At 33.6% G+C, this 12,500-nt stretch overlaps 1 protein-coding gene across 1 annotated transcript in view; it reads right to left on the reverse strand.

The window, feature by feature from the left end:
- The window catches only part of LOC113826706 (protein bowel), an 89,396-nt gene extending 80,439 nt beyond the window's left edge, over positions 1 to 8,957 (reverse strand). Inside the window, exon 1 of the mRNA XM_070126185.1 lies at positions 8,695 to 8,957. The gene's annotated coding sequence lies outside the window, so the exon portion shown is untranslated. The remainder of the gene's footprint in view (positions 1 to 8,694) is intronic.
- Between the last annotated feature and the right edge of the window lie 3,543 nt (positions 8,958 to 12,500).

The raw sequence follows: 12,500 nt of genomic DNA on the forward strand, positions 1-12,500 counted from the left end.
AGGGCACGAGGATCTGGCCGGGAATCAGACAGGGGGCAAGATATCTCGGGGTATGGAGGATAGGGCAACGCGTCGGGAAGAAACCTGCCTGCCTGCTTGCCCGACTGCTTGCCTGATTGCCCGATTGCCTGCCTACATGCCTGTCTGCCTGTCTGTATATCTATGTCTGTCTGTCTATGTCTTTCCGTCTGTCTTTCTGTCTGTATATCTATGTCTGTCTGTCTATGTCTTTCCGTCTGTCTTTCTGTCTGTATATCTATGTCTGTCTGTCTATGTCTTTCCGTCTGTCTTTCTGTCTGTATATCTATGTCTGTCTGTCTGTGTCTTTCCGTCTGTCTGCCTGTCTGTCTGTATATCTCTAAGTCTGTCTGTCTATGTCTTTCCGTCTGTCTGCCTGTCTGTCTGTCTGTATATCTCTAAGTCTGTCTATATGCATGTCTGCCTATCTATATATTTGTCTGCCTATGTGTGGAGTTCCTGTTGCGTTGTTATCTGTCTATCTATGTCTTTCTGTCTGTCTGTCTGTCTGTCTGTCTGTATATTTATAAGTCTGTCTATATGCATATCTGCCTATCTATATATTAGTCTGCCTATGTGTGGAGTTCCTGTTGCGTTGTTGTCTGTCTATCTATGTCTTTCTGTCTGTCAGTCTGTATATCTATAAGTCTGTGTATGCATGTCTGTCTATCTATATGTTTGTCTGTCTATGTCTTTCTGTCTGTCTGCCTCTGTGTCTGTCTGTCTGTCTGTCTGTATATCTATGTCTGTCTATATGCCTGTCTGTCTATCTATATGTTTTTTCTGTCTATATCTTTCTCTCTATCTATCTATCTGCCTGCCTACCTACCACCAGCAACCGACCCTGCACAGCAAGATCACCCCAAAACACTTATCCTCTCCCAGCATTCTAATAAGTAATAAGGATAGTAAGATAAAAACAGACCAACGGAGCCATCGCGACAGTGTCCCGACTCTCGCCGAACGCAATCCCGACCCGACGCCAACCCCCCCTCCCCCCCCGCCCCCCAAATCAACAGCCGACGACCCCCTCCGTAAAGAGCCGCAGCGACGGCGTCCTGGCCTCATCACGGCCGGGGAGACACTGAGTGCGATCGACGTCGAAAAGCAGCGAGATGGACGCCTTGTGTAGTGGACGCGAACCGCCTCTCCGAGATGGTATATTGTGATTCTGATTGTCTTGCCAGGCTCTGCGAGGGCGGGGGATGGGGGGGCGGGGGGGGGGGGGCGCTTGACGGCTCGCAGGCACGCAGTTTGGGCATCAGTCTTCCTGTCGCTCTCGCTCTCTCTCTCTTTGTTTCTCTCTCTTTCTGTTTCTCTTTCTTTCTTTCTTCCTTTTTTACTCTCTCGCTCTCGCTCTCTCTCTCGCTCTCTCTCTCTCTCTCTCTCTCTATCTATCTATCTATCTATCTAAGTATCTCTCTCTATCTATCTATCTATCTATCTCTCTCTCTCTCTCTCTCTCTCTCTCTCTCTCTCTCTCTCTCTCTCTCTCTCTCTCTCTCTCTCTCTCTCTCTCTCTGTTTCTCGCTCGCTCTCGGTCTTTCTGTTACTTTCTTTCTTTCCTTCTTTTTCTTTTTTATCTCTGCCTGTCTGCCTGTCTCTCTCTCTCTCTCTCTCTCTCTCTCTCTCTCTTTCTCTCTCTCTGTCTCTCTCTCTCTCTCTCTCTCTCTCTCTCTCTCTCTCTCTCTCTCTCTCTCTCTCTCTCTCTCTCTCTCTCTCTCTCCCTCCCTCCCTCCCTCCCTCTCTCTCTCTGCATCTTGATCTTGATCATTCTCCACTCTTTCTCTGAGACCCAAGATGAGAGAGAGAGAGAGCGCGACCGAATACGAGAGAAAGAGAGAAAGAGCAAGAGCGAGTAAGCGAGAGAACAAGAGAGAGAGAAAGAGTAAGTGTGAGAGACCAAAGACGAGAGAGAAAGACCAAGGACGCGCGAGAGACCCAAGATGAGAGAGAGAGAGACCGAGGACAAGAGAGCGACCGAAGACGAGAGAAAGAGCGAGGGCGAGTAAGCGAGAGACCGAGAGAGAGAGAGAAAGACCAAGGACAAGAGAGCGACCGAAGACGAGAGAAAGAGAGAAAGAGCGAGGGCGAGAGCGACCGGGCTACCAAGACGGATGGGCGAGCGGGGAAGCGACACGTGAAGATGCCCAGTTATGAGTCGCCTCTTCTCGCCTTGTTTATAGTTCTCCTTTTTTGGGCTTACTCCCCTTTTCTTTCTCGGTTCTTTGGTCTTCCCTTTTCTCTTCTCGTCTCTTAGGTCTTCTCTTTCTCTTCTCGTCTCTTTGGTCTTCCCTTTTATCTTCTCGCCTCTTTGGTCTTCTCTTTTTCTTCTCGTCTCTTTGGTTTTCCGTTTTTTCTTCTCGTCTCTTAGGTCTTCTCTTTTTCTCTTCTCGTCTCCTTGGTCTATTCTTTTTCTTCTCGTCTCTTTGGTCTTCCCTTTTCTCTTCTCGTCTCTTAGGTCTTCCCTTTCTCTTCTCGTCTCCTTGGTCTTCCCATTTCCTTCTCTTCTCTCAAGTTTTCCTCTTTTCTTTTCTCTTGGGGATTACCTTTTTTCTTTGTCTTTTATATCCTTCCTTTTTTATTGCATTTTAGAGCTTACTCCCATTTTTGCTTCTCGTCTTTTAAGTCTTTTTTCTTGTGTTTCTTCTCTTGTATGCTTTACTCCCTTTTCTTTTTGTCTTTTCAGTCTTCCTTCTTTCATTTCTCCTTACTCTTATTTCTTCCTCATTATTTATTATTATCATTATCATTATTTTCAGCATTTATGATCATTATATTTTTATTCTATTTTTTTACTATTGTTTTTTTTAGACTACCTCTAATCCGTTTTTTCTCTTCTTCTAAGATTTAACCCTTTCTCTTCTCTTCTCTTCTCTTCTCTTCTCTTCTCTTCTCTTCTCTTCTCTTCTCTTTTCTTCTCTTCTCTTCTCCCTCTTCCCTTCTTTCATCAGCTCTTAACCTCAGACAAGGAGACAAAATGAATGAATAAATATATATATAAACAGATAAAACAAGGAAACAAATATACATGAATAAACATATAATTAAATACAATCAATTATTGAAATAAACAAAAAATAAACGAACAATTACATATAAAAATAGATTTTAAAAAATAAACATGAAAAATATAATCTAAGAAATAAATAAATCAATATACTAAATAGGAAATAAATATAAAAATAAATCCAAATATCAACAACAACAAAACAAGGAATACAATTTAAAAACCATAAGTAAACAATAAAAAATAAATAAACAAAGAAGGAAATGTAAGAAATAAAACAATAAATCAATAAAAAAACAACGTGACTGAGCGCAGACGGCGACCACATGGCCACGTCTCCCTCGCCGGCGCTGTTCTTGCAAGAATTAAAAACAGCTGAGAGAAAAAGAAAAAAAAGAAAGGAGGGGGAGGAGAAGGAGAAAGAAAAAAAAGGAAAAAAAATAAAAAGAACAAAAGGAGGAAGGGGAGGAGAAGGAGAAAGAGGAAAAGGATAAATATTGTAAATGCTAGTGATGAATGTTAGGTCTTTTCTTTGTCTAATTAATGGTTTGATTTTAAATACTTATCTGTCTGTCTCCACACACACACACAGACACACGCACTCGTACATTCACACACACACACACACACACACACACACACACATCCACACACACACACAAACACAAACACAAACCCACACACACACACTTACACATCTACACCTCACGTACGAACGCGCACACACACCCAAACGCACACACACACACACACTCACGTCCGCACAATCCAATCCCAGCATGTGTAACCGCGAGAGCCGCTGGTCAGCCAAGCGTCAGCAAACAGTTAGCGAGGCGACTGCACAAGCAAATTCGCCTGACTGCTACCTCGCCTTGCTCGCCCGGAGGGAGGAGGAGAGAGAAAGAGAGAATTTGTGAGAGAAAGGTAAATGGAGAGAGAGAGATAGACAATCGTATAGATATATACACAGCGAGATAGATAGATCAGGTAGAGGGAGGGAAGGAGGGAGGGAGGGAGGGAGGGAGAGAGAGAGAGAGAGAGAGAGAGAGAGAGAGAGAGAGAGAGAGAGAGAGAGAAAGAGAGAGAGAGAGAGAGAGAGAGAGGGCTTTTGTCTCGGGCAGGACTTGGTGTTTTCGCCTTACCTTAAACCTCTATGCTTCCTTGGCCTGAGCTTTTGTGCTTTCGTCTTAGCTAGAAGTCTGTGATTGCGTTAGATACGAATGCTTTCTTCTCCTGTGATTTCGTCTTGGTCAGACCCGAGTGTATGCGTTATATTTCCTTCCTGTGGCCTAGTGCTCTCGTCTTATCATCGTGTTTTCTTCTGGTCAAAACCCCACGCCTTCGTTTTCATCTCAAGATTTCTCCGTCTTAAGAGTGTGCTTTCGTCCTCCCCTTCATGTTTTCCATTTAACAAAAAATTCGTGTTGTCTTTATCTCAAGTTTTCGTGTGACCAGAAACTTGTGCTTTCGTCAAGAACCTTTCCAGAAACCTACTTTCGTCCAGAACCTTCTGCTTTGGCCTTATCATTCCGTGCTTCCGCCTTTACCTCAAGTTTTCGTGTGACCAGAAACTTGTGCTTTCGTTCAAACCTTCTGTTTTGGCCTTATCATTCCGTGCTTTCGTTCAAACCTCACTCTTTCGCCCAACTCGAAGACGGTAAATTTTGCCTTTACATCCAGTTTTCGTGTAACTTCGTGCTTTCGTCTCCAGTTTCCCTGCTTTCACTCTTGCCAAAGTTCTTTCGTTTAGCCTTGAACTTAATGCTTTTGCCTTCACGTTGTGCTTGGAAGGGACAGCCGCGCTTTCGTCGAACAGAAATCTGATTCGGGTATACTGCTGCGTCGCCACTTGAAGGAGAATGGTGCTGCTGCTTTTATTATAATCATTGTTGTCAGCGGTTTTTTGTGCATGGTGGTTAAGATGATGATGATGATGGTGGTGGTGGTGGTGGTTGGTGATAATTATGATGGTGACAATGACTATGGTGACGATGATGATAATTTTGCTATTTATATTATTTTTCTTTAGAACTGTTTAGTCATAATTATTACCACTGCGCTTATTATCACTAATTACTGTCCTTAAGATGATCATTATTATAAATAGCATTATTATAATCACGACCATTATGAGCATAATATTCATTATCGTTAAAAATACTCATCATCATCATTATCAACATCATTATCATTATCACTTTTAGTAGCATCATAATCATATTTATCGTTATTAGTTACAGCATCATCACCATCATTCGTATCATTGCCACTGTTTCATTATCAGTGGTAATATCATCGTTATTATTGTTTTTATTATTATTGACATTAATGTTGCTCTTATCATCATCAATGCCATTTTTGTTTATCATTATCATTACCATGATCATCATTATCATTGCTATTATTACTATCAAGTCTTATTGCTCTTATTTTTCACCATAGTCAAGATTTCTCATTACTTTTATCATCATTAATATTCCGACTTCTTACCGTTTTCATCGCCATTCTTGATGGATCGTAATTCTTCAATCTTTGTTACATTAAAAGTTAAGCTAATCGAACATTAAAGCATATTAGTAATGCAAATAATAAGACAATAGTAACTGCCATCGTATTATCATCATCATTGTCATAATCATTATTATTACTTTCTTTATTACTATCGTCATTATTATCATTATTATTGTTGTTGCTGTTCTTATTATTGTTATTATCACTGAATATCAGCATCATCAGTATCATTCATATCATTATTACAATCATTATTGCTGTCATCATTACTCTCATTGTTGTACATGTTATTCTTATTGTCAATGTTATTGTTATCATTTTTTCACATGATTATCATTACCATTATCATTATCATTACAATTATCATTTATCATCCATATCATCATTACTATCATTATCGTTATCATCATTATCAGTAAAGACCAAATTCACAATCCTAAATCTGTTTACATGACACACACAGCGTTATGTATAATTGTATACATTGTGATGTCTATGGCGCATGAAATTGTTTTAGGAGACATTGCTACATGGTATTCAGAGAACTTATTTTTTCTCGTTGTGTTAATATTAATAATCGTAATGAAGAGTAATATCATTATTATTGTTGTTTCTTATTGTTGACATTACTATTACTCATATCATAACCAATGCCATTTTTTGCTTATACGGCCATTGTCATCATTATCATTGCTATTATTACTATCATTTTTATTATCATTACTCTGTTACTCTCCTGGTAATGATGATGAAAAGAAGCTGATGGAAATGGTATTGCAATAATTATAGAAAGAATAATAACGGAAATAACAATGACAATAATATCATTATCATCATTATTACTATCATTACTATTATTAGAAGTAGTAGTATCTTTCATTATTATTATTATTATTATTATTATTATCATTATTATGATCATTATTATTATCATCATTATTACTACTATTATTATCAGTATCAGTATCATTAGGATCAACAGCAATATTGATTATAGTAACTATATTAACAATAACAATAATAATGATAAAAATAATTACAACAATGATAAATAAAATTAAAATAATAACAATAACAATATAATAACAATATGATAAAAGTGAAGGATAACAATGATAATAAAAAATCAATATCATCATCGATGATAATGATGATAATAATAACAATAACAATAACAATATCAATAACAATATTTCTAACAATATAATAATAATAGTGATAAGAACAAAATAATAATAGCAATAATAATAATAGTAATAACAACAAAAACAACAACAATAACAATAATAATAATAATAATAATAATAATAACAACAACAATAATAATAACAATAATAATAATGATAATGACAATAGTAATAATAAAAATAATAATAATAACAATAATAACAACTACTACAGCAGAATTACAATACTAACAATGATTATAATCAATATAATCATAATCATTATCACAAATATACCTACTACTTCAATTATCATTTTCATTACTACCACCAAGATCATTATCAATTTTATTATTATATTTTTCATTCCAATCACAATCATCATCACTAATATCATAATGTTCATCACTGTCATTGTTACCACTACTTCATTATCATCTACAAAAAAGTATTGAATTAATGATGATATTGCCAACTATCATAACAATAATAATAACATCAACATTAATAAAAATGAGTGTATAGGACACATTAATTAAGAGAAATAAGAATGATGGTGATATAAGAATATATTATGGTTATTATTAGTAGTAGTACTAGTAATATCATTATTATTATTTTGTTATTGTTCTCATTACTATTATTCTTTTGTTAGATGTGATTATCATTATCGTTATTATTGTTATCATCAGTACTGTCATTATTTCTAGTGTTATCCTAATCATTATTATTATTATCATTATCATTATCATCTTTGTTATTATCATCATAATCATTATCAACATTATTATCACTATTATTATTATCACTATTATTATTATCATCATAGTTACCATTATTTTTATGATTATGATCATCATTATCATGACAATCATAATGGCAATGATTACTACTTCTACAATTACTAGGAAAAAAATAATATTTATAATTTCTATAATATTTATTACAATAATAACAGTATTGATAATGATAAAAATAATGTGGGTAATAATAATAGTAATGATAATAATAATAACAATAATAATAATAATAATAATAATAATAATAATAATAATAACAAAAAAATAATGACAATAATAATAATAATAATAATAATAATAATAATAATAATAATAATAATAATAATAATAATAACAGAATAATGAAAATTATAATAATAATATAATAATGACAGTAATAATGATAATAATAATAATAACAATAACATAATAATAATAATAATAAAATAATAATAATAATAACAATAATAAAAAAACAAGACCAACAAAAACACAATATTAATATATAATGCTAATGCTGTTCGTATCTCGCTAATAAAAGATATTAAAGAACTGCTACCGAGAAAGACAATTGCATCAGTAGCAATAAACCTCTGGGCATGTTTATTGCAGTTCTCATTTCTTCTTCTTCTTCTTCTTTACTATTGCTTCTCCTTTCTCTTTCTCTCTTACTCTTTCTCTTTCTCTCTCGCTCGCTATCTCTCTCTGTCTCTGCCTCTCCCTCACCTTCTCCTTCTTCTCCTCCTCCTTTTTCTCCTTCTCCTCCTCCTTTTTCTCCATCTCCATCTCCTTCTCTTTCTTCTCCAATTTCTTCTCCTTCTTCTCCAATTTCTTCTCCTTCTTCTCCAATTCCATCTCCTTCTCCCTCTCCCTCTCCCTCTTGTTTTCCATTCATAAAAGTTCTTACATATCGCTGTCAGTCTCAAATGGCGACGAAATATTTGTCTGACTTCCCATTTCACCGCCGGCTAAGCTCGCTCTTTTCAATAAAACAAGGAAAGTCAATTAAAAAACACATACACTACAGTTCTAGCGAAGAATCTTGAACTACGGATAAATGATCTCCCACCTTCTGAATAAAGATGATGGTAAAGATAATAGAATAGCGAAGAAAATCAACTCAGATTGAACATCAAATCCTGGAAGATTCCACTTCTCGGACACTGTCCTTAGCACTCCCGCAGAACCCTGATCCACAGATATTACTTACCGCTAATACGATTCAGCTCCGGTCGAGCGGGCGATGGCAGAAGAAAAATAAAAAAATGTAAAACAAAAAAAAATACATATATTCACAAACTATCCACAGATTCTCACTGTCTAGCTCGCATTGGACACACCAAACTCTGTACTCCACTCAGAGAGATCCTCAGAGACACCAGAAACGAGACGGGTTTAATAAACACATCCTCACGCGAGAGACGGACCGCGCATCGACCTGCTCGCCTCCAAGTCTCAACTCACACTGAGGGCTGTCCTTCGGGGGACCTCGATGGCCGACCGACTGTTGATGGCGGAAAGACACCAAATTTTGGTTTTTCTTTTATTTTCTTTCTTACATATTTCGGTTCCGTATGAATTGCGTATGTATAAGACTGGAAAGTTTCCTTAAACGGATGGGTTTATTTTAAGGCGGTGATATAACTGGAATAAGTATTTTAATTCGAAATAACTATTGAGGACTATTTTTGCGCATATGAATTATGTGTAAAGATGGCAAGTTATTTCAAAGAGAAGAGTTTCAGTAGCTAAAATAATTAGAAAGAATTATTTTAAGTTGAAATTACTACATGGGACCATCTTTAAGGTGTCTCGGCCTATGAATTGTGTATGTATAAAGTTGGAAAGTTGTTTCAACTAGTAAAGCTATTTCCTGTGTCAAATAATTAGAATAGTTATTCTAAGGAGAAAGATATAGATTTATGTTTTTCTTTTGTATGTTGTCTTGTATGGTTGAGATCTTCCATGTGTATGAATTGTATGCGTAAAGATATAATTTATTTTGAGTAGAAAATAGAAATTGATGTTTTGTTACTGTTTCTCTGCTGTAAGTTTTCCTATTTACAGTTGGTAAGATTCCTCAAGAAAATAATAGTGTTACTTTATTTCAAATAAAAGGAAATTTAAAAAAGGAAAGAAAAAAAACTGTCATTTCATATGTAATTTCGATACACAAAGAAGCTATATTGTTCAGATCTGAACATATGAATATCTTGTTCCATATTAACGTGTTATTTTTGCTCTCTCCTCAAAGATTAGGGAATTTTGTACAAGGAAATATGATCTTTAAGCATACACTTACAACATATATAGTAAGTACATGTTTTGGGATTCCTTAGTATATTTGGGTTCAAATGCATTGCGTTAAGATAAGAAAGATAATTTTATATTCAAAAGTGTTCATAATAAAAGTAGTTATGATAATATAATATTTATATATAAAGATATGATATATATATATATATATATATATATATATATATATATGTATATATAATGATAATATTAGAAATACGTATGATGATAATACTATTGATTATAATGATGATAAAAAACAGTAGTTTTAAGGGTAATAATGATAATGATGATAATACTAATAATACCAATAACGATAGTAAAGATATGATAATGATAAATCAGTGGCAGTGATGATGATAATGGTAATAATCATAACAATATTAAGAATAATAATTATAATGATAATAATAATGATAAACGTGTCCGTGCATGAATACCTAGATAATATTTCACAATCTTAAATCCTGAATTCATTTTACGGATATATATAAATGTGTGTGTGTAGGTGTGTCTGCATAAACATGTATATATGTATACTCAAGTATACACACATGTATATATACATGTATGTATGTATGTTTATATATACATATGTATGTATATGTATCTCTCTCTCTCTCTCTCTCTCTCTCTCTCTCTCTCTCTCTCTCTCTCTCTCTCTCTCTCTCTCTCTCTCTCTTTTTTTTTCTTTATATATATATATATATATATATATATATATATATATATATATATATATATATATATATATATATATATATATATATTCATTTATTTATACACATAGATTGATCTAGATGTACACATGAATATGGTTATTACCATAACTACATTATAATAATCACCAAATTTATTTTTCATAATTATTGATATTATTATTTACAGGACAACCATCATTAGTTTATCAACATTATTAGTGCTCTTGTTATTAATAATATCGCTCGTTTACTGTTACCATCATTATTACAGTTGCTATCAATATTACTTATATTTATGTTGTTCTTTCTTTTAAATTGTTCATTTTTCTTTCATCATTATCACTGTTATCATTTGATTGCAACTGTCATTACTGTTTCAATCATGAATATTATGAGCATTATCATTATTAACATTATTACAAGTAATACTTCTATCATTATCATTATAGCTGTCGTTCTTGTCGCAATCATTACCATTATTATCTATACCAGAATCACTTTCTTAGTGATATCTATTACATGATAAAAATACAAATTTTAGTGTTGCTATTATCATTAATATGAAGATTATGATTATCACTATCCTTCTCATTATCATAACTATCATCATCATTATTTTCATTATTATCATTGTCATCATTATTACTACCATTATTACCATTATTATGATTATTACTTTTATTATTATTTTCACTATAATTCTTATTTCAGCATTATCATTATTATCATTATCGGCATCATTTTCACGATTATTATTATTACTACTACTACTGCTACTATCATTACAACTACTAAAACTAGTATAATTATTGTTATCATCATTATCATCATCATGATTATTCTTGTTCTTGGCATTCGTATTTCGCTCTTTTTTTTTTATGTTAACACTCTTTTTCTTGTTCTTTTTCTTCCTTATCAAATTTCTCTTTTTCTTCTTCTTCGTCAATTCACTCTCTTTTCTTTCTACTTTCTTCGTTATGATCCCCATCCCAGCTACCATCATTGTTCCACTCATTATCATCACTTCATCATTATCACAAAATAGTCGGAGTGATATGCTGAATTTAAGATAATATTAACATCATTATTACTTTATCATCATTTTCATCACCTTTGCCTCTACGCCTGTGTTGCTATAATTAACATATTCATTGAAATATCGCAGTCTTCAGTATCATTTTAATTACTAATATGTTAATAGCCGTTTCCCGTAATACCTTAATTATTGGACTTATTTCGTACTTATTAATAATTATAACCTCAACTTCAGGTAAATATTGGATATATAGGTGATCTTGACTTTGCAGATCCTAAACTGGAAAAAAAATAATTTAGGCCTATTATTAATAAACACGGTAGTAGCAACAGTAACTGAAATGCTAATGCCATATATGTTGCATCGGGGAAAATAACAAAAACAGAAATGCAATGAATAGAAGTCGTATTGTTAGTTGCAATAGAAGAAGGAAAGATGTTGAATGTTGATATTGGCGACAGAAGATGGAGGGAGAAGATTAATATTAGCAGTATTAGCAACAGTAATATGAGTAACGATACTTTTTTATATATGTATATATGTATGTGTGCGTGTTTACACACACACACACACACACACACACACACACACACATATATATATATATATATATATATATATATATATATATATATATATATATATATATGTGTGTGTGTGTGTGTGTGTGTGTGTGTGTGTGTGTGTGTGTGTGTGTGTGTATTAGAAGAAAGCATCACAGAAAATGCAACATTTAAACTCAATCTCTAAATAATCTATCCTTAATATGTATAAATTTCCTTAGGAAATCGCATAAATGGAGTTTTTATTGCGTCATTCAGTCAATAACGTTAATGGAAATATTAATGAACAAAATCAGAAATCATCAATGATTTTTTTTTTTTCGGAAAACTATTGAAATACCTGATGCTTCATCCCGGAATTACAGTGAACAGTTCAAAACAATCTTATTATATATAATCTATTTCACAATTAGTATTCATC

The sequence above is a fragment of the Penaeus vannamei genome, chromosome 10 (genome assembly GCF_042767895.1).
Source record: "Penaeus vannamei isolate JL-2024 chromosome 10, ASM4276789v1, whole genome shotgun sequence".
Lineage (NCBI taxonomy): Eukaryota > Metazoa > Arthropoda > Malacostraca > Decapoda > Penaeidae > Penaeus > Penaeus vannamei.